At 36.1% G+C, this 24,555-nt stretch overlaps 1 long non-coding RNA gene across 1 annotated transcript; it reads left to right on the plus strand.

Moving 5' to 3' along the window:
- The first annotated feature begins 1,975 nt into the window (after window positions 1-1,975).
- On the plus strand, window positions 1,976-22,608 carry LOC141493358 (uncharacterized). Its single transcript, XR_012470198.1, has 2 exons — window positions 1,976-2,275; window positions 21,077-22,608. It is a non-coding gene; the product is annotated as an uncharacterized LOC141493358 (long non-coding RNA).
- Window positions 22,609-24,555: the final 1,947 nt, after the last annotated feature.

A 24,555-nucleotide genomic window follows, 5' to 3' on the forward strand; every position in this document is an offset into this window, starting at 1 on the left:
CCCAGTAGTGGTATTGCTGGATCAAAGGGTATGCACATTTTTGTTGCCCTTTGGATGTAGTTCCAAAGTGCTCTCCAGAAAGGTTGGATGAGTTTACAGCTCCACCAACAATGTATTAGTGTCCCAGATTTCCCACAACCCTTCCAGCAATGATCATCATTCTTTCTGGTCATATTGGCCAGTCTGAGAGGCGTGAGGTGGTACCTCAGAGAAGCTCTGATTTGCATTTCTCTAATAATTAATTATTTAGGACAATTTTTTCATATAACTATGGATCGATTTGATCTCTTCATCTGTAAATTGCCTTTGCATATCCTTTGACCATTTGTCAATTGAGGAATGGCTTGTCTTTTAAAAATTTGACTCAGTTCTCTGTATATTTTAGAAATGAGTCCTTTATCAGAAATACTAGTTGTAAAGATTGTCTCCCAGGTAACTACATTTCTTTTGATCTTGGTTACAGTGGGTTTGCCTGTGCAAAAGCTTTTTAATTTAATGTAATCAAAATCATCTATTTTTTTTAGTGATGTTTGGAGTGGTTTATTGTTTCTTTTCCCAATTCATGTTACAATTAAAAAAAAAAAACAAGGCTAATTTACATGCCCAGAGGTTAGCTAAGTTACATGCCCAGAAGTTAACTAACTGGTAAGTGACTAAAACCAGATTTGAACTTGGGTTTTCCTGACTCCAGGCTTGTCACTCTATCCATTCTATAAGCTATGCCATCTAATTGCCCATCTTAGTATCTGTCTATCTTTCTTTCTTTGTATCATCCATCTATCCAAGGGCAAATCATTTCACTTCTTGGATCCATACTTGATTCATTAGTAAAAAGCAGCATACTGGACTAATCCTAAGCTAGGCCAGTTCAGTGTTTAGACTGGACTTGAAAGGTAATAAAGTGGAAAATGATGGACTGTTGGACAGCCTTCAGGGAGATAAGTATGTGAGGGAGATAGACGTGTGAATGTACTATATGTAGAACTGTGAACTGGTCTAATCATTTAGAAAGAAATTTGTAATTATGCCCCTAAAGTTTCTAATGTGAGCATCTTTTAAATAATGTGTGCCACTACTAAGCTTGTATCCCCAAGTGACCAAAGAAAGAGGAAAAGGATACATTTGTATGAAAATATTTACAGAAACTCCTTTTATGATGGTAAAGAATTATAAATAAAATGGATACCCATCAACTGGGGAATAGCTAAACAAATTATTACATTTGAGTATAACAGAACACTATAGTGCTATAATAAAGATTGAAAGGGACAGTCTTAGAGAGACCTGGGAAGAACTGATACAGAGTGAAGTAAGCAGAACCAGGAGAGTGCTTTATGTAATAACAATAATACTGTGAAGACAAACAACTTTGAAAGGCCTAAGCATTCCAAAGGACTCATGATGATACAGCTATCCACCTCCTGAGATAGGTGATAGATTCAGGGTAAAAACTGAAATCTATATATTTTTAGACAATGTAAGAATTTGTTTTGCTTAAGTTGGATATTTGCTACCAGAGTTTTGCTTTCATTTTCTATTTCTTTCCAAAGTGGGTGGGAAGGAGAAAAAAACAGATTTTTGTTTATTGAAAAAAATAATTAAAAACATTCATTAAGAAGGTAGAGATAAAAAAGAGTATAGGCAGCAACCCAAGAGAACCTTTCTAACATTCCTCTCTAAACAACTTTTAAAATGACTCTTCAAGTCAAATTTTAGAGTAGTAGAGCCAACAAAATATCAGAGTGAGAATTTTTTCTAGCTTAAGACAATTTATGAGGTTGGCAGGAAAGGTCTATGGCACTGGAGTGGGTGCTGACTGAGGCTACATTGATACCTTGGGAACTCACAGGCCAGAGACAATAAGGAGGTTGGACAACTTGTCAGATAGAGATTACAGAGGACTCTTTGCTGGCACTCTCGTGCTGATTGGCAACTCTAGTCCTGGTACCAGGGAGGAACACTGTGGTCAGTCACAAGCAAGAATGGGCTCTGATCACAGTTCCAAGGTAGAGAAGAGCACTAATGCTTGCAGCTCCAGAGGTGCATGGGTGACTCCACTCTGGGTAAAGATCAGATTGCAGACTATGAAAGCACTGTCCACATCACCTAAATACCCAAAATTGCAGACTCCTAGAACTAACTCTGAAAACAGCAGCACAAAAAGTGGTAGAGGATAAATTGGGAAAAGAAATGAGAAAGATACAAAAACATTAGCAGCCTGGTAAATTGGTTATAATGTTCCTGGAAGTTTTCATCTGGGGATCTCTTTTAGAAGGTGAGTAGTGGAGACTTTCCATTACTATTTTGCCTTCTGCATCTAAGATATTGGGGCAGTTTTCTTTTATAATTTCTTGAATATGATATCATCTTTTTTTAATGGCTTCCAGGTTCTCCAATAATTCTTAAATTTTGTCTCTTCCATCTCTTTTCCAGGTTATTTGTTTTTTTTTATGAGATATTTCACATATTCTTCTTTTTAAAATCTTTTGATTTTGTTTTACTGTTTCTTGATATCTCATAGAGTCATTAGCTTCCAGTTGCACAATTCTAATTTTTAAGGAATTATTTTCTTCAGTGAGCTTTTGTAACTTTTTTTCCACTTGATCTATTCTTCCCTTTAAGGAGTTCTTTTCTTCATTTGTGCCTCTTTTACCATTAAACCAGTTGTTTTGTAAGTAGTTGGTTTCTTCAATATTTTTTGAGCCACAGTCAGAATCACACATGATTTAGTAACTTCTATGTTAAAGAACTGGAAGACTTGGAATATGATATTCCAGAGGGCAGAGGAGCTAGAACCCAGAATAACTTACTCAGCAAAATTAAGCATAATTCTTCAAAGAAAAAATATATATTTAATTAAATAGAGGATTTCCAAGCTTTGCTGATGAAAGTTGAAAGCTGAATAGAAAATTTGACATTCAGGGGTGCTCAGTTACTCAAAAAAGTAAACATGAAAAGGTGATCATAAAGGACTCAATAAAGTTAAACTATTTATATGCCTATATGGAAGTTGATATATACATATAACTCCTAAGAACCTTATCAATATTATGTCAGCTAGAAGGAGTATACATAGACATAGGGCATGAGTGTGAATCAATTATACTAGGATATTTATATACATATATGTGTATACATATATATTTGAATGGATAAGAAAGATGGATACATTGGGAGAAGGGGGAAGGGAGAAGTAGGAGGAGGAAATTTTTTCTACCAAAAGAAGTGCACAGGGAAGAGATATTATAGTTGAGGAGAAGGGGGGGAAAGCCTTACTTTCATCAGAATTGGTTCAAAGAGAGATCACATAAATACATACTCAGTATAGAAACTTTTCTTGACCAATAGGGAAACAGGAGGGAAAGAGAATAAGAGATATGATGGAAGAATGATAAAAGGAAAACTGGATTAAAGGAGGTCAGAAGCATAATGTATAAACAGAGAGGCAGAAGATAAATAGAAGAAAACAGAATAGGGAAATGCATAGTAATCATGTCAATGAGATGAACTCATATATAAAGGTAGCAGAATGGATTAGAAACCCAAATCCAAAAATATGTTGTTTACAAGAGATACACTTGAAATGAAAGATACACACATCGAGCTAAAATAAAGGTCTAGAGCAAAATCTCTTATGGTTCAGCTAAAGTAAAAAAGTCAGGGTAGAAATCATGCTCAGACAAAGAATAAACAAAAGAAGAACTACCTGAAAGAGTCAATGAGGAAAACTACATTTTACTAAAAGGTACTATAGATAATGGAGTAATATCAAAAAATTCTGATTTCTCAGATACATAGAGAACTGAGTCAAATTTATAAAAATAAAAGCCATTTTACAATTGATAAATAATCAAATGATCTTTTTCAGAATAAAAACTATCTAAACTATCTAGAGAAAAAATTCTCTAAATAATTATTGATTAGTGAAATGCAGTTTAAAACAACTTAGAATTACTTCCTCACACCTATCAGAAATTAAAAATTCTGGAGGAGATAAGTGAAAATAGGGACACTAATAAACCATTAGTAGAGTTGTGAACTGGCTCAACAATTTTGGCAAACTATTTGGAATTGTGCCCAAAGAGTCATAAAACTGTGCATACCTTTTGAAGTAGAACTAAAAACTGAGGGGATGTTCATTAATTAGGGAATGGCTGAAGAAGTTGTGGCATATGATAGTGATGGAGTCCTTGAATGTTATAAAAAAAAGACTGGGGGGGTAGTTTCAAGATAAAAAAAGCATATCAAGACCTATATGAACTGATGCAAAGAAAAGTGATCATTGTGCACAGAGGCAGTATTAGTATAATGAATCAGATGTCAAAGACTTGATTACAATGATCCAAGAATATTTCAAAGGACTCAGGAAGGAAAAAATGCTATCCACATCTAGAGAGAGAACAGATGAACTCTGAATGTAAACTGAAGTATAATTTTCAGATTTTATTATTATTTTTTATTTTTATTTTTATTGTTCAGACATGTCCAACTCTTTGAGACTTGCTCTGGGGGTTTCTTGGAAAAAATACTGGAGTGGTTTTTCCAAGCCCTTCTCCAGTGGATTAAGGCAAATTGGGTTCAGTAACTTGCTCAAGAGTCATATAGCTACTAAGCATCTAAGATCAAATTTGAACTCAGGTCTTCCTGACTCTCGGTCCAGTGCTCTATCCATATCTAGCTGCTTGCTTTCTTCCTTCCTTCATCTATCTATCTATCTATCTATCTATCTATCTATCTATCTATCTATCTATCTATCTTCTATCTATCTATGTATTTATCTATCATCTATCTATTCAATCATTCATTTATTTATTTTTGGCACTTTGGTTAATGGATAATTGACATTTTTTTAACTTATCTTCTCAGTGGGTAAAGAAGAGATAGAAAGGAGGGAAAGAATTTGGAAATGAAAATTTAAGAAGAAAATAATGTCATCTGCCCTCCAAATAAATAAATAATGAAAAAAGATGCAATGAAGAATTCATGGGTCATAAAATGCAATTCAAAAATTTATAATAGCTGTGTGGCCTTGGGCAAGCCACTTAACCCCATTGCCTTGAAAAAAAAATTATAATAAGAAATGAAAAGAATACATCTAAAGGTAAAAGGTTATAAAACACTATTTTTTAATCTGTCTCTATAGTCACCCTGGCCATCAGTCTCTTTAGGTTCATAGGAAGACATCAGTGGATCTGGGTTCAAATTCCAATTCTTTCAATTATTATCTGTGTGACTTTATATATAACACTTCCTTCTCTGGGTCTCAGTCACTGCTTTTGTAAAGTGAAGGGATTGGAGCAGATGACATTTTGAATTCTTTTCAGTTCTCATTCTTTGACCCTATGATTTCCACCTAGTTGTCTTACAAATATTTTAAATTCAATATATACAAAATTAACTTTATTTGCTTTTTTCCTGTAAACCTGCCTCTCACCTCAATTGCACCAATATTCTCCTAGATAGCCAGTCTTAAAATCTCACAGTTACCATTGTTTCTTCCCTTTCTTTCAAGTTCAATTTTCAATGTTACTGAAAAAAATCTTTTTTTTTTAATCTCCAAACATCTTTCAGATTGTTATTGAGTAGTATAACTATCACTACTCTATTTTGGGTCTGCATTATCCATGTTCTGAGATTAACCTTTTTTTTTTAATATATCCCTCCCTTCAATCTCTCCTCTCTTCCTCTACTTAACTGCTAAAGTTTTCTTTCTAAGACACAATTTCAGCCTCTACTTAAAATAACTTCAGTGGTTCTTCATTGTGTCAATTTAAAACTTCTCAGCCTGCAACATAGGCATCCACAGTATGTCTCCAACCTACCTACCTTTTTAGTCTTATTTCATATACATCAAATTCTGTAGGGGTAGCTTGGTGGCTCAGTGGATAGAGCACCAAGCCTGGAGTCAGAAAGACCTGAGTTCAAATTCAGCCTCAGAAATTAACTAGTTGTGTGTCCCTGGGCAAGTCAAATAACTTCTGTTTGTCTTAAACCACTGGAAAAGGAAATGACAAACCACTTCAGTATCTTTGCCAAGGAAACCCCATAGCATGCTAATCATCAGAAACAAATGAATGATTGAACAACAAAATTAAACTCAATTATTTGCTTTCATGAACTTAGACTTCAGGAGATAGTGGAGGACAGAAGCACCAGGACCATGGGGTCATGAAGAGTTGGACATGACTGAATAACAAGTTTGATCCATGGACTATTTACTGGGTAATAGCATTATAGTTTAGAGCTGGAAGTGACCTTAAACATCATCAAGTCCAACCCCCTAACTTAATAGGTGAGGAGGCCAAACCCAGGTGACTTGCCTAGGATCACACAGTAAATTTCTGAGGCAGAATTCAAATCCAGATCTTTTAGACTCCATCTAGCATCTTACCCATTTTATATCACTGTCTCCTTCCTTCATTCAGTTTGCCTTTCCTCTGCCTCTGTACATTTGATCAAGCCACCCCAAGCAGGTGACTCAGCTGTCAAAATTCTTCTCTTCCTTTGAGGATTAGCTCAGGTCTTACCCTTCAGTAAATCCTTTTACCTGCTTAGCACAAAGTGTATTGCCGCTTCTCAAAGTTTCCTGTAGCACTTTATCTGAATCTGTTCTTGGCTCTAATGATATTTGGTCTTTTATCATACTTATTTATATGTCTTTCTCCAATAGATGGACATTTCTGTGGGCTGGCCTGGAGTTATTTTTTCATCTTTTTATCTCCAAGACCTAGCACAATTGTTGAACTGACTTGCTCAAAGCCAGGATTATTTAATAATGAGAGTAAGACTAGAACTAATCCAGGACTTTTATGATTAATGCCTGTTTGTACATCTCTATATGTGTGTGCTTCTGTATGTTCTCCATGTCTTATAAATGAAATTAATGGGGAAAGTTTGATTGATTAAAATCCCTTGCACAAATTTTCTGTTTTTTTAAAATTTTCTTTAGTGTTTTAATTTAAATTAGATTTTAATAAAAAAATCCTTGAAACCCAACTCTGACCAAATGAGATCAAGAATAATGAAATGGGGTGGCTAGGTGGCGCAGTGGATAGAGCACCAGCCCTGGAGTCAGGAGTACCTGAGTTCAAATCCAACCTCAGACACTTAATAATTACCTAACTATGTGGCCTTGGGCAAGCCACTTAACCCCTTTGCCTTCCAAAAACCTTAAAAAAAATAATATATTAAAAACAAAAGATGTCCCAAGAATGATGAAATGAAAAATTAAAAATGATACTTTAGTAAAATTTCTAAATAGAAACTTTCATGCTGTCTAAGGCTGTAATAAGTGCATATTCAAGAAACAGAAAACTTTTTTATTTTACAATTGGGCTTCTACAGTCTAAATAAATACTTATACTTCAAATTAATGACAAAAGACTATCTGACTCTTCTGATATATACCAACTCAGACAAGGTCCTCTGTTTCCATTAGCCTGGGGAAGTGGGGACATGTTTATCCTTTTAGTAATTGTTGTCAAAGCAGATTTGTCAGTAAAAACTAAAATGTTTCAGAAAGCTAAGGACATGTCGTTCAGTCTAGCTAGTTATGTATTTGTGGAATCCAAAGTGATTTGAGGAACAAATAACAGAATCCTTTGAGTGTTAGACTGTTTTAAATTTCATGGTGTTTTGTACTTGTTAGTGAATTCAGAATGGAGATGTTCACTTTATCCATTGTCCCAGATTGATTCCATCCAGGCCTAATTGTGGGTCTGGATGAGCAGCCGACTATGGAGAAAGACAAAGAAAGTTATAATTTAGTTCATGAAACAGAGCCAACCTGTACCACTCCCCTCTTCAACCTGTCCTGCCATTAAATGGCCCAATCCCCAATTTATTGTGACTACTAACATAATTTATCTCTCTTTCACTGGGGACAATCTGTGAACTTTCCTAACATCTTAGGCTCAGATCTGACAGAACCTCAAAGGGTTTATAGAATCAGAGAATCCAAGAGGTGGAGAAGCCCTCAGGGGTCATCTATTCCAATTCAAACTCAAGCAGAAGTTCCAACAAGTAATCATCTAATCTTAGATCTGTACAGGAACTTTGAAGCTAACTAATCCATCTCATACAGAAGAAAAACCCTCTCTGTAGTGTCACTGCTAAGTGTTCATCCTACCTTTGATTGATGAGGCTGGCCCCTACCGAACCCTGAAGTAGTCAATCTCTGTTTTGGTATTCAAATCACCAGGAAGTTTAAATCTGCCAATCTGCAACTTCTACTCCATTGCTCTTGGGTACTGGTTAGTCATTCAGGTGAAGGTGCCCAGGAGGAAGTTGGCAATGTGGATAGTAAAGGTGGGAAATACTGAACCTGTGAGAATAGATGACATTACTAAGAAGAGTGTATATAGAGAGAAGAGATATTTATCAGCAAGTGATGGATGATGAACTAGAACATCTTACCTTTCACAATGGTGTGTAAAAAACCTATTCATTCAGTTCTTTTTAGCAGTACAATGATCAAGGACAGTTCTAGAGGACTTAAGATGGAAAGTGCTATCCACATCCAGAGAGAGAACTATGGAGACTGAATGCAGCTCAAAGCATATTATTTTCAATTTTTAAAATTTGTTTTATGTTTTTTTCCCCTCTCATGGTTCCCCATCCCCCTAATTGTGATTCTTCTTTCACCACATAACTTATATGGAAATATATTTAATCTAGTTATACATGTATAAGCTTTATCAGATTATTCACTTCAAGGGAGAGGGAAAAAAATGTGGAACTTAAAATCTTATAAAAAAGTGAATGTTAGGAGCGGCTAGGTGACGAAGTGAATAGAGCACCGGCCTTGGAATCAGGAGTACCTGGGTTCAAATCCAGTCTCAGACACTTGATAATTACCTAGCTGTGCGGCCTTGGGCAAACCACTTAACCCCATTGCCTTGAAAAATCTAAAAAAAAAAAATGAATGTTGACAACTGTTTTTGTATGTAGTTGGAAAAATAAAAACATTTATTAAAAACAAACAAAACAAAACAAATTCACTGTAAGAGTTGGCTCCTCTATGCCAAACTGTACCATGTACTCCTGGTTTTGTTCACTTTACTATGTATCAGTTTATGTAAGTCATTCCAAATTTTTCTGAAATTGTGCTACTTGTCATTTCTTATAGCACCATAATATTCTATTACACTCATATATCACAGCTTGTTTAGCCAATCCCAATTGAGGCGTATCTGTTTGGTTCATGATTTTTAGCTACTACAAAAAAAGTGCTATTTAAAATTTTTTTATACAAATAGGACTCTCTCTCTCTCTCTCTCTCTCTCTCTCTCTCTCTCTCTCTCTCTCTCTCTCTCTCTCTCTCTCTCTCTCTCTCTGTCTCTCATGTCTTTGGGATAGATCCAAGCAGTGGCTTCTGTGAGGCTTCACCTCCCTTAAACTTTAGGTGGTGCTGATGGGCAATAAGCATAAGTCCTCTCTTTAACAGACTATCTGGGACTATCAGTAGGAGGTTTCTTATCTTTTGACTGCAATCTTTTTGTAGTTGGGGACTATTGGAGTTGTAACTGAAGTAGGGAAAGGAGATAAGGTAACTGAGACAGGGTAAATAGAGAGGCTGAGAAAGGAGCAAGCAGATGATGGCAGTGACCCAGGTTTGAGGACTGGTAGGGCATAACAAAACTGCATTTAGTGGTTACACACCATTGTGAAAGGTATGATAGAGGAAAATTTTCAAACAGTAATTGTAATCTTGAAGGTGAATACAATGTAATAGCAGCTCTCCTTTGTAGCAGTAAAAAAAACTGGATCAACTGGGAAAGGACTGAACAAGTTGTGGTGTAATACTATTATGTTTTAAGAAATGATGAACTTAATGCTCTTAGAAAGACATGGGGAAAGACTTGCATGAAATGATGAAGAATAAAATGAGCAGAACCAAAAGAACATTATATACAGTAACAGCAAAATTGTTTTAAGAACAACTTTGAGTGACTAAATCATTTTGACTATTATAAATACACAAATTGAAAAGAAAAGATATATGAAGAAAGATGCTATCTACATTCAGAGAAAGAACTGATATATAAAAAATATAAAATTTTACATTTACATATAAGCATATATATGTATATGTGTGCATTTGTGTGTGTGTGTGTGTGTGATTTATGTCTAATGATAGCCATAATTAGAGGGAGGAAGAAAAAAAGGGGGAAAAAACCCAAAATTTACCTGATAACTGTTCTTGGAGGGAATAGCAAGTTTTTTATTTGCAGTTTCATGTGCAATCATATTTATTGTACTGTATTACATAAATGCTTGTTTTGTTCCATGAACTGAAAATAAAATAAATTTTATAAAAAAGCTCTATCAAAGATACTGTTAGACACCCCCCCCCTTTACCACGTCCACTTCTGACCCTTCAGCTTTTTTGTCTCCTCCTCAAAGACTTAAATCAGGACCTCCGGGCATCTGGTGACACACCCTTTTGAGTTTTTTTTTTTTAGGTTTTTGCAAGGCAAATGGGGTTAAGTGGTTTGCCCAAGGCCATACAGCTATGAAATTATTAAGTGTCTAAGACCGGATTTGAACTGAGGTACTCCTGACTCCAGGACTAGTGCCTATCCACTGTGCCACCTAACCACCCCTCCTTTTAAGTTTTAAAATGTTTATTTCAAATGAACTCTGCAGCTCTTAGTTCTCAATGTGGTCCAACATTATTATGTAAGCCCCTGAAGCTGTTGTTTCTTTATACTCACAATTGTCTAGTTTTTAATATATAAAATTTCTTTCTTTAATCCTTCTAACCATCAAACTTTCATATATAAACTAAGTATCATTTTAAATCCTTTATAAAGTTATTTTATTTGCATTCATTCTATAATTCATTTTCTGTGCCAAACTACTCAAATTTCATATGGAAACACTTTAAACATTTTAGCACTCATTAAATAAAATTTCTTTTACTGTTATTTTCAGTCACTGATATCAGTGACAATAGTTTATATCCTTTGCCAGTTGATACAATTTTTTTACAAAAGTAGTTTTTTTTATCATTAAGCTGCCCCATGTGAAAGTGACCTTAAAGGAAGGAACCCATAATAGTACAGAAAGAAGTAAAGAAAGAACACAAAGAAAGTCTTTTAAGTATGGGATAACCTGATCATACTTACTGGAGTGGGGGAAAAACAAAATATAGAGAGAACTTGAATATTAGAAAAAAAGATATGATAAATGGGGGATTAACCTAGCTGAGGTGTAAGAGTATGAATTCAAATATAGTAGTCAAAGGGTTAATCTTGGCATGGAGGAGGGTCATCTCTTAATTTGGAGCAAAGAGGGACAGAATGGATGAAAACATAGAAAGGTTTTTAAGGTATGGAGTTGAGACTTTGGAGAAGCCCATGGCAACCTCATTTTTCATTAAAGAAGGTCATGGTACGGCGGATAGAACACCAACCCTGGAGTCAGGAGTACATGAGTTCAAATCCAGACTCAAACACATAATAATTGCCTAGCTGTATGACTTTGGACAAGTCACTTAACCCCATTGCCTTAAGTTTTTTTAGGGTTTTTTTGCAAGGCAAATGGGGAGCAAGGAGATGAAGCAATGGCTCAGGTTTGAGGACTGGTAGGACTTCAGTTTTTGAGGAATAACAAGACAATAGGTTCAAGGATAGAAGGATAAGACCTTGTGGAAATGGTGAACTATAGAATCAAAGTTGTGAAGAGCTTAAAGAATGTTTTCTTTCATGCAATATCACATTGTTGTCTTTTATTGAGCTGACAAGCCACTAAAAACTCCAGATCTTTTCAGATTTATTATTGTACAATCTCTGATCTTGTACTATCTTGTTAAGTTCAGCCTAATATTCTGATTTATCAATATCTTTTCAGGTCCTGATTCTGCCATCCAACATACTATTTTTTTCTAGTTTCCTTTTATTTGTAAATTTGTTGTCTCCTCCCTCCAAAAAAGATTAAATATCACTCATCTCAGGCCTAGTCCTATAGCAAGAGCCTTGTAAATTAACATCAAACCATTAAAGATCACTCTACAGGTCCAAACTTCCAACCAGTGCTGTTTCCCCTAAATGTCTAAGTTAACATCTTTTCATCTTGATTACAAGAATAGCACGAGGGGTGGCTAGGTGGCATCGTGGATAGAGTACCGGCCCTGGAGTCAGGAGTACCTGAGTTCAAATCCACCCTCAGACACTTAATTACCTAGCTGTGTGGCCTTGGGCAAGCCACTTAACCCCATTTGCCTTGCAAAAACCTTAAAAAAAAAGAATAGCATGAGAGATTTTTGTCATATTTTTTGCTAAAAGTTGTATTCTTTCCTACAACATTCTCCCAAACTTTGTTTTTTATTATCCAGCAGTCATATCAAAATAGGAAATGAAATTAGTGACCGCCACTTGAGGAAATGATGAAGTTTTTGGTAGTCAATGTTTTGCTTTCTAGGTATTCACTAGCCATCCCTTTAACAACATGTACAAGAATTCTGACAAATCAATTGCTTTCCAGTATGGTTGAACACTGTTCCATCAATAACATATTATCATACTTACTTGGGTACAGCCTCCCCAGTATTTGATATTTTCCTTTTTAGAGGATCATCTTTTTTTTTTTTTTTTTAGGTTTTTTGTTAAGGCAAAATGGGGTTAAGTGGCTTGCCCAAGGCCACACAGCTAGGTAATTATTAAGTATCTGAGACCGAATTTGAACCCAGGTACTCCTGACTCCAAGGCCGGTGCTCTATCCACTACCACAAAGCCACCCCCGGATCATCTTTCTTGATGGGTGAGAAATGATTCTTCAGAATTGATTTAATTTACATTTCTCTATTGAGCTGAAGACTCACTCAGAAAAATCAAAATCTATAACACTTATTTTTATGTGACTATTGATAGGTTAGAATTCTTCCTTTGAAAATTTTCTATTCATTTCCCTTGATCCATATCCATTAGAAAGTGGCTCTTATTCTTATAAATATGACACAAATTCCTATAAATCTTAGAATGAAATTCTTATTAAAGAATACTATTACAAAGATTTTCCTTTCTCATTTACCTGCTGCTCTTCTAATTTTAGCTGGGTTAATCTTGCTTTTACAAAATCTTTTTAATTTTAAATAATCAAAACTTTCCATTTTACCCCCATTGATCTTCTTTATCTTGTTTGTTCATGAATTCATTACCTATCCATAAATTTTAATAGGTAATTTCTTCAATGCTCTTCTAATTTGTTTATGATAAAATTTATGGTTAAATCTTGTATTCATTTGAAGTTGGAGTTAGCATGAGGTGTGAAATGTTCTGTACTTAGTTTCTGCCAGAATACTTTCTAGCTTTCATAACAGTTTTAGTCAAATAGTGACAAATTTGTCCCAAACACTGGGATTTTGGGGTTTATCAAACACTATGCTACTACATTTGTTTACTTCAGTGTTTTATATAATCCTTTTCACTGGTCAACCTCTCTGTTTCTTACCTAATACCAAATTGTTTTGATGATTATGATTTTTTTATACAATTTGAACTCTGGCCTTGCTAGACCTCTGTAGATATCCATCTCCTGTGGTTTAGACACATAAAGGAGAAGAGATAAATAGAATATAATAACTATTGGGAAAGGGCACATCAAGCAAGAATTTTTGAAGATGAGTAAGATATGAGTATGTGGTTTAGGTAGCAGGAGGCAGTCAGAGGGGAGAGAGAAAAAGAGTGAGAGAGAGAGATCAAGGAGGTAATCTTTTAGAGAAGATTGCATAAATTGGGACCTATAAGAAAGGCTTGCCTTAGTAAGGAGGTTTATGTCTTCATGTGAGGAAAGGTAAAGAAGGAGAAAGTGGGTTGAGGAGGTGAAGATAAGAAGGTTGTCTGAGACCAGTTTTGAACTCAGGAAGATGAGTCTTCTTGACTCCAGGCCAAGCACTCTAGCTATTGTGCCACCTAGTTACTCAACTTAATTCTCCCCACCCTTTGTTAATGGCATTCTGATTAAGGTCTAATTAAAGACCAATGTGGTGGTACAGGCTTGGAATAAAAATGAGACCTTTTTAACCATGAAACATTTTTTAAAAAATCTACTTAACAATGGGATAAGAGGGATATTCAACAAAGAGACAGCATTGGTTCAACTGGGCACAACTCCCTTACCTCTGATTTGTCACAGTGGCACTCTCAGAAGTGCAATTTTAGATACATGAATCTAATTAGTCAAACCTAAGGAATCTTGACTTTTTAGATGCTGGTTTTTTTTAAGACTTTAGATTATGGAAGTTTGAGTCTTAGTATGCTTAGTATAATTAAATCTTGAGGTTGATTTCTTTCACTTTTTAGGAAAAAACTAAATTAGTCCACATGTCAGAGACTTTGCAAGTTTTAGAATATGTTGCTCCTACCACACCAGGATAATATAATTTTTTTGAATTTAGCCCTATATCACTGACTAGTCTTCAGCTCAAGATCCACCAACTAAGTCCTTTCTAGTTTTTGACATTGATTATGGAGAAGACTTTACTCCTCTGCAGATACTTAGAATTCTCAAAATCTGGGTCATTCCATTAATTCAAGATAATCTGTGCTTCTAGGGCTCTCCCTCTGAACAAGATAAACTTTTATTCAAAGATCTTAGGTGGTGTTCAGGAAGAGAGAGTTCTGTTCAAACATCTACCAAAATGATAAATGTCACATCTATTTAAAATATAAGGGGCGGCCATTCACTTCAGATGAAATAATTTCCTACTTAGCCCACTTAGATCACTCAGAAAATCAAGGTCTATGATAATACTCACCTGCATTCAGAGGGGAGGGGGGGGATGAATCTCTCTCTCTCTCTCTCTCTCTCTCTCTCTCTCTCTCTCTCTCTCTCTCTCTCTCTCTCTCTCACCATTCAGGAGAATGGGGTGCAGGAGTTAGCATAGCAAATGACACATCTGAGCCCAGTATGTCAATACTATTGATTTTGGGAGAAATCTCTCTGCCTGGTCCCTTCATTTAGCAAAGAGTAGTATCTTTTGGCTCAAGCTCTGTGATAGATATAGCCAGCTGCAGAATTCCTCAAAGGCTGAGCAGCAATCCAACTGGTAACTCCAGTAGGATACTAGTGGTTGGAGAGGCTTTAAAGTTCTCTAGGTCAATGGGGGGAGAGTGGTCTCTAGATATAACACATTTTCATTTTTACTTCTTGCACGGGCTGGGATTGGATGGCCTGTCCAGGACCATAGGGCCAGGCAGATGCTGGGCCTAAGAGGTGGTATGGGGGCTCGGTGCCTCTTGGCCCCAGGACCAAGGATCTGTCTGCTGTGCCACTCAGCGACCCTACAGCAGAGTCAAAGGAGAGAGAAAATATAGTACATGGTAGTGGAGAAATACGAAAGGAGGGAGTTGCGATCAGCAATGGCAACATTGGAAAAATATGGAAGTAACTTTTGCGATGGACTTATTATCATAAAGAATGTGATCCACCTGCGACAGAGTTGTTGGTGTTGGAACAAAGACTCAAGCACATTTTTTATTATTATTATTTGGGGGGGGTGCAGGGCAAATGGGACTGGGTGGCCTGCCTGGGGCCACATAGCAGGGTGATCTTAGGGTGTCTGAGGCCGGATTTGGACCTGAGCGCTCCTGGCTCGAGGGCCAATGCTCTATCCACCACCCAGCCACCCCTACTATTATTACTATTTTATTTTATTTTATTTTGGGTATTTTTTTTCCTTTTTTTGGTTTTTGCAGGGCAGTGGGGTTGGGGTGGCTTGCATGTCACACGGCTGAGTGATTGTTGGGTGTATGGGGCCAGATATGGGCTCGGGTGCTCCTGGCCAGGGCTGGGGCTCTGTCCATTGCACCACCTGGCCATACCTACAATTATTACTATTTTTTTAATTTTAATTTTTTCTCTGCCCTTTACTTTATCGCTCAAGCGAGTCTATATTTTGTGGGGGGAGGGGTATTCTGTTTACTCTTAAACAAGAATATTTTATTAATGTATAAAAACATTATTTGTACAAAAAAAATAAATAAATATTTAAAAAAAGTTCTCTAGGTCAAAGGTTTTTTTGTTTTAAAAACATGCTGTCAATAGTTGTTCGATGATCTAAACTGTTAATGTTCAGTTCTACATTTTTCTAGAAAGTAGCAGTTTGTCTTGTCCTGAGGACATTGCATCATTAACAATGTGAATCTAATCGGCCCCTACATGTTGCTCTCTATTGGCTACTAAAATAAGTTCATGCTAGTATGCTTGGCATTCAAAAACCTTCAACAATGTAGTCCTCTTCTACTGTTAATGCATGATAATGTGTATTGATTCCTTCAATGTGGTCCATGCACAAGCACAAATAGAAAGCTCTCTGTTTCTTGGACAGCCTATGCTTTCTTGTTTCTGTTTCTTTGTTCATCTTGGGTTTTTTTTTTTTTTTGGACGAGAAGATCTTAAGTATCTCTTTACAAATTGAATTTCTATATATTCTTTATAGTTCATATCTAATACTCCTGTTCCATGAAATTTTTTATGGTTCCTTTCTCCCTCAAGTCATAATAACTTTTCCCCTTTGTCTTCAAAATACACTTTATTGTACACTTTTCAAGTTGACCAACCAATCAAGTATTTATTGAGCCCTACTATAGAACATGCAAGGTGCTGTTCTAGGCTCTGGAAATACAAGTAGAAAGAATGAAACAATTTCTTCTCACAAAGAGCTTGCATTTTATTAGGGGAGCTATCAAATATATTACACAGCATAAATATAAAATAAATCAATAAAAGTAAATGCAAAATTGTTAAATATAAGGAATCTTGAGAAGAAGTGTACCAGCTGTTGGGGAGATCAGGAAAGGCTTCATTCAGATGTTACATGAGCTGCCACTTAAGGCAGAAAAAAAACTATAAAGTGGGGATGATGAATACAAAGTTCTAGACATAGGGGATGGAATGCCCTTGTGATAAAATATTGTCTATTATGTTAGGGTTATTTGTATCTTTGTCTTGTGTCTTACACAATTCCTCCCCAATCCACCCTCTAGGCTATAAGCTTCATAAGGTAGAGCTATTGGTTTATATAATTTCGCATGTCCTCTTTACTTAGGAGATAATAAATATTCAATATTTTGCTATTGAATATGTGGTTCTGGATTGACTAACTGGTGGATAGTTAGTTCATGATGAGATAAAGTCTAGGAAAACTTACTTTATGTGAGTCTATGGCAAGCAAAAGAGCAGATGGTACTGCTATAGATGATAAATGTATCTTGGGTTTTACCTTGGAACTTCACAATCTGGAGTCTTTCTTGACTCCTCAGCTGCTCTTGGATTCCCAAATGGAAACCATTTCCAGGATCCTCTTTTTCTTTCTGGATACAGAGAATGCTAAGTTCTAAGGTGCCAATTTCAGTAGGTTGTTAATGAAATCACCTTCACAATAGATAGCTGCAACCAAGTCCTAGGGGTGGCTACTCTCAAGGAATGCAAAATCATAGTATGTTAAGGTTGATTGGGATTGATGTTAGAGCAGGGAGGAGTGTGTGATATCATCTAATCTCACACTTTTGTTTTATGAACCGAGGAACTGAGACTCAAAAAAGGTTGCCCAAGGCTAGCTGAACTAGCATGACAGTCCAGACCTTGTTTGGAATGGTATTGCAGTATTCTTTTCCCCATATCAAATTATGGTTTTTGACCCTAAGATTTCAATGGGTCCTGACTTCAGCATACTGTGTAGAATACATTTTCTTTTTCCTTTTGGTGAGATAATTGGGGTTAAGTGACTTGCCCAGAGTCACACAGCTAATAAGTGACAAGTGTCTGGAGCTTGATTTGAACTCAGTTCCTCCTGACTCAAGACCAGGCACTCTATCATTGCACTACTTAGCTCTCCTAATACATTTGCTTTCAAGATTGATTAAAAGTATTGATAATGTTGTGGGTAGTAGTGTTTTTTTCTATCCCTAAGCTACATATAGTTTGACTACTGGTTACCTTTTACTTATTCACAGTTTTAGGTGAGCAACTGAAATATCCTTCAGGCAAGGAATGGATGATGTGTGAAATGCCCTCTAAGTTCCTTCCCAGTGGGAAATTGTGGGAAATTACTGACCTTTAGGGCTTGATACAAGCTGTATCTCCAAAGATTAAATGTCATATTATTTTGATTAGTTAAATACATATTGACTTGTACTTCATTCTTTCCCTTTCTCAACCTAAATCTGTATATCTTCACTTTGATTTAAGCAAAAGGATGGATGAAAGTAAAGCACTTTGGGATCAATTTAACTATTCTTTATTTTCTTTTTTTTCTTTCAAAGAGTCTGCCATGCCACTTGCTCAATGATTCTTTTCAAAATAGCCTGGAAGTGGGAACTGAACTAGTCCTAGAAAAAAAGGAGGAAGTTGGAAGAAAAGACAACAGTGATTTCCCCCAAATTACAGTCTAGAATTCTGACTCAAAGATTTACCCAAGATAACTATGAACTTTTTGAATTACTCTTTTATCTGCCAAAATTTGATGGCATGTCATCTGTTTATTTTGGCGGGATAATCAAGTTCTCTGAAGCATTCAACACTTTAGAACACCTTGATTCAGACTATTCCAGTGATAGGTAAACTTGGCTGGAACAGCTGTGAGCTGAGTGGGGGTGGATCAGGCAGGCAGACAGAAAGACAGAGATGGAAAGAATCAAAGAGGCAGAACTAGAATAGAGATAGGGGGTATGAATATATATGAGTACATATATGCACTCACACATAGTCATACATTATAAAAGCTCATGTTTTTACCAAAGAAAAGCTTTATCTCTTGCATCTTATTTTCTTATGACCAGTAGCCAAGTTTAATGTTATTGACACAAAACTGACATTGAAAAAAATTATGATTTGTATAAGCCCACATTGAATTCAATGATGGGAGAACAAGTGAGTTCAAAGGTGTGCTTTACATTCTTTAAAATGAAACAGCCAGCCCACTCTTGAGGAGTGTGAGCCCCCAAATAAACTCTCATGTTCCTATACCCCTCTTTATGTTCCCCATACCCTGATGGTAGCTCCTACTCCTGCTGTTCCCACTGTTATTGCTACTGCTGCTTATTCTCTCTCTTTCCCTTAGTTTCTGCTAACCACAGGAATATGTAAATAAGTCTATTTCATCCTAAAAATAAAAGCAAAATAATGCCATGACTTGTGGGGAAAAGTCAGAATTACTCTAAGAAGGAATTCTTTTTGTCTTCCTGCAGAAATGGAGGGAAGAGTTACTGGAACTCTCCCTGTGGAGTTATTCCTAGTGAGTAGGAATGGACCAGAAGTCAAAACTCTTGGAGTTTCTTCCTACTTAACACCATTCAATCTATGTCTCTGGGTTCCCCTTTATTTGTCTCTTAGTAGTCATAAGGAAAAGGTAGATAAGTAGACAGCTTTCACGGATAGAGTTACCTTCTGTTTTTTTGCATTGTTGCCAAAATACATCCTCAGAGCCAAAGAAATAACAACCTTAGTTTTCCTTCAACCCTGCCCTCATATTTCTAGTTTGAACAGAGATGATTGCCAGAGGGATTGCTGAACTAGATCTGACAGTTTTGTTCATGTCATTGGAAGCAAGACTTGGAGCTGTCTCAGATGCATGGTATAGTGAAAAAAGAGTCACATGTCACAAAAAAGGAGTCACAAGACCTGGCTTCAAATACTGGCTATTCCCTCTTTGAATGAACTTTAGCAAGTTATTTATCTCTCCTGGTTTCAATTTCCTCAAGAATAAAATGAAATGGTTTGACCCTAGAGTCAGAGAAACTGGTTTCAGATCCCACCTTTGACTCTTCCTGGGTGACCATGAGTAAGTCATTTAACTTCTCAGGATCTTAGTTTTTCATGTTTAAAATGGGGAGAGGGAATTGACAAATGGTCAAAGGATATGCAAAGTTAATTTACATTTGAGGAAATCAAAGCTATCCATAGTCTTATGAAAAATTGCTCTAAATCATTACTTATTAGAGAAATGCAAATTAAAGCATCTTTGAGGTACCCCCTCACACCTCTCACACTGGCCAATATGATGAGAAAGGACAATGATCAATGCTGGAAGGGATGTGGGAAATCTGGGACACTAATACATTGTTGGTGGAGCTGTGAACTTATCCAACCTTTCTGGAGAGCAATCTGGAATTACATCTAAAGGGCAACAAAAATGTGCATATTTGATCCAGCAATATCACTAATGGGTCTATACCCTGAAGAGATTGTGAAAAAGGGTAAACACATCACTTGTTCAAAAATATCTATAGCAGCCCTATTTGTGGTGGCAAAGAATTGGAAATTAAGTGAATATCCTTCAATTGGGGAATGGCTTAACAAACTGTGGAATATGTATGTCATGGAACACTATTGTTCTATCAGAAACCAGGAAGGATGGGAATTCAGGAAAGCATGGAAGGATTTGCATGAACTGATGCTGTGCGAGATGAGCAGAACCAGCAAAACATTGTACACCCTAACAGCAACATGGGGGTGATGATCAACCTTGATGGACATGCTCATTCCATCAATGCAACAATCAGGGACAATTTTGGACTGTCTGCTATGGAGAATACCATCTGTATCCAGAGAAAGAATTATGGAGTTTGAACAAAGACCCAAGACTATTACCTTCAATATAGGGGGAAAAAACCCGTTATCTTATTATGTAATTTTGCTATCTCTTATACTTTATTTTTACTCCTTAAGGATATGATTTCTCCCTCATCACATTCAACTTAGATCAATGTATACAATGGAAAAAATATAAAGACTAACAGACTGCCTTCTGTGGGGGTGGGGAGGGAAGCAAGAATAGGGGAAAAATTATAAAACTCAAAATAAATGAAATCTTTCTTTAAAAAAATAAAATAAAATAAAATGGGGGGAGGGAGGGAAGCTGTGATACTAAATTGCCTGTGTGGTCCTTCTATGATTGTCTGCATTTAGGTAGGATAATATCAACTTTTAAAAAAAATTAAATTTCCTTTCTTCATCGATAAGCATCTTGAATATATTCCAGATGAGGACATTGGATTGTTTTTTTGAGTCTAACGAAAACTAAAAGTCAGTACTTCCTATGGTAGAATTGACCTAGATCATGTTTGTTTTGAAGGTGGCTGAAAAAAGTGCTGCAGATCATGTGAAGACTTCTCCCGGAGAGAATGGGCAAATGAAAACAATTTATTCCAACAGCCATGAAAGCAGATGAAGCAGGCAGGCATTGTGAAGCCCTTACAGCTTGGTCAGACATCAACCACACCAAGGTCATCCACTGTATTCTGGGCCATGACCAATCCTTGACTTTTGTCCTATCAGTGGACTTTGATGACTCTGGACTAGAGTGAGGCTGATGACTTTATTCAACTCTGCCTCATTTAAATCCAGTTCACGCATGGGTCAAGACATCACCCTGTGGAAATCATTGATCCTCTTTGAAAATGAAGGATGAGTTCAACAGTAATTCTTTGATTGAGTAAACTTCCTTTGGTAACTGTTAAAGGACCAGTGAGTGCCTCATTTGGATCTACCTTTGAACCTGAACTACCAAGGTACTGAGTCAGACCCCCCTAATATAGCCAATATAGGACTGGGGTGAGAAATGAACTCTGATCTTCCTGATTCCAAAGCCAACATTTTGGCCACTATTCCACTCTTATTATTGTTATCTGTTGGGAGCCAGGGTCTCTAAGCTGTTTGACACAGTTGCAGCAAGAAGACTCAAGGCGGCCACACCACCTGATGGAACAACATTTCCTTCTTCAATATATATAGGGATTCCATGTATACCATATTTATAGGTCTATTATTGATTGCAAAACTTACTCATCCTAATAGTGGAATGACTATAAAGGAAGGATTTCAGAGAAATTCCTTGAATAAAACAGATTGTGAACTCTGTCCAAATTTAACAGGACTGCCTTTCCCTGAGACATGCAAAAGGCTTCAGCATTATGAAATCTTTGGAAAATACAGCACTGGGAGTTCCAGGGAGATGTCAGAATATATACAGGGAAAACAGATACAAGTTGAGTCAGATAGAATTCCAGGGAAATGAACAGTTTTGCCCCCCTTATTATGATAAGGAATATATAATAAAGATGGTGAAAGAATAGTTAGTATAGGTGACTAATATGTGAACTCTAACAGCCTTAGTTTATTGGGAAAGAATTAAAAAAGTCATAGAAACCATAGCATCTACCAACAAGGGCTGAAAGGAAAATTGGTTATTGAAGGAGTCAAACATAACTACCCTCACTATAGGTTGTCAAGGGAGCATATCAGAAAACATTACATATGCGGTACAAAAACCTAAAAGCATTCCATTAAACAAATTATATCAAAGATTATTATAAGGAAAGTTCTGTTTAATTAATAACTTTACTATGCAGCAACAAACTAGGCAACAGGCAGGTTGAGGTCATCACAGTCTGAGCAGGGACAAGAAAATTAACTACATGATTGATAATCACACTTGTAAACCACTGCATGATCAAACTTGTAACCATATGAACTATATGATTAATGATGAAAATTGTACACTTTTGTAACCAAGGAAATGATTTTAGTTTGCTTGTTTGATATGATTCTGAGACTATAAAAATAAATCTAAGCAGCTGACAGTCAGTCAACCTGCTCCTGCCTTTACTCACTTGTTGACTCAACTCATTTCACTGACTCTATCCCTCCTATCAGGTTCCAAGGACCCCGTGGAGGTTGGACCCCCACAGTTATCATTATCTATATCCTTGTCACTTGAAGGCTTCAAGTAAAGGATAGGTGACTTGTTGACAGTGTTTTAGTGGAGTATACATTAAACTAGATTATCTCTGAGGTCTACATCATCTTTGGTTGCTTCAACTTCCTCCATTTTGGGGGTGGGGATGCTTTTTAGTTTGAAGTTTCATGTATGGATTTACCTATTAAATATTGTTTCTTGACAGGATTTTCCATTTACCTTCACTAGGGGTCTATTCAGAGTCTTAGAGATTAAAGCGACAAAAATAGAGGCCTGCCTTCATAAATCTTTTCTGTTCATATTTATTGTCATCATTGTTGTTTGAGCCCTTCATTCTTGAAGCAGATAAATCATGGAGCAGAGATAATATAGTCCAATGTATATCTAAGAAGGAATTTCTGCAAAGAAGTCAAAGACAGATATTCTCCATGAGGACTCTCAATGACAGGGATATAAATAAAGGTAAGAATAACAACAACAATAATAGGGTGAAACAACATGGCATATTATTAAAACCCAAATGAAGAAGATGGAAAGGATGAAGGCCTCTTGGAAGGTGAAAACTAAAATTTAAATAAACAGTTTAAAAGACAAAAAAACCCCATTAAATTTCAAGTTTGGGATTTAGGAGGACAAACAAGTATCAGATCATATTTTTGGGGGAGGATTTTGTTTTTGAACATAAATGCCATCATTTATAAAGTAGGCAGTGTGATTGAGACTGAATGTAAATTTTCAAATCCATATTACTTTGTCATATGGAAGGATGGAGAAAATCTATTCTAGTGGTGTTTTCAAATAAGTGGAGCATAGAACAAGCCACAACTCCCACAGAGATGGAAAATTCATTTGAGGGATTGAAAATAGTAAATGTTCAAAATATCAGCAGTTACCAGCCTTCAATTTGATGATCAGCAATGGAATGGTTAGCAGACATGCCAAATTTTTCTTCTGGCCTTACTGAAAGTTTCCTTAGACATCATCTCTGAAACAATCAAAAGAGACACACTATTTGTAGAAAATAACAATGATAAAATCATGATGGCGTAGCATAGTACCTAAAGAGCTGACCTTGGAACCAGGAAGACCTGCAAATTCTACTTCTGATACATACTAGTTGTGTTGGGGGCAGACCTCATCCAAACTGATGCCCTGTTAAATAAGGTTCAATATACTGGACTAACTGAAATACTTGTAATAATAATAATAATAATTTATATATATATATATATATAACTGCCTATAATATAAATGATTACACTTACGTTAAAAAACATAATAATATATACATAAATATGAAATAAGAGAAGAAATTGAGAAGTTACTAAAATCTGAAGAAGGAAAAGTTCAAGACCTTATAATCATTGAAAACTTCGATTAGGTGGGGGTGGCTAGGTGGCGCAGTGGATAAAGCACCAGCCCTGCAGTCAGGAGTACCTGGGTTCAAATCCAGTCTCAGACACTTAATAATTACCTAGCTGTGTGGCCTTGGGCAAGCCACTTAACCCCATTTGCCTTGCAAAAAAAAAAAAGAAAAGAAAAGATAAGCATATTTAAATTGGAATTCCAAAAAATTCTTTTTGACTTTGATGGCATGGATCCAATTGAAAAACTTTGTCAAAACAACGTATTTAAAAATTATTTTATCTTTTCTAGATGAATACTTTTTTCATAGTATTTGACATAATATATATTTAAAAAACAAATTCTTTAGGTACATAGTAGTTATTATCACAGCAAGAACCATAGGAAGAAAGATGGAAACCATAAACTTTCAAGGAGTATTTTAATGGCTAGGTGCTCAAAGCTATCATAGTAAAAATGACTTGAGTAAGCTATTGAAGATTTTCAAAAAA

Source organism: Macrotis lagotis, chromosome 7, assembly GCF_037893015.1.
Source record: "Macrotis lagotis isolate mMagLag1 chromosome 7, bilby.v1.9.chrom.fasta, whole genome shotgun sequence".
Lineage (NCBI taxonomy): Eukaryota > Metazoa > Chordata > Mammalia > Peramelemorphia > Peramelidae > Macrotis > Macrotis lagotis.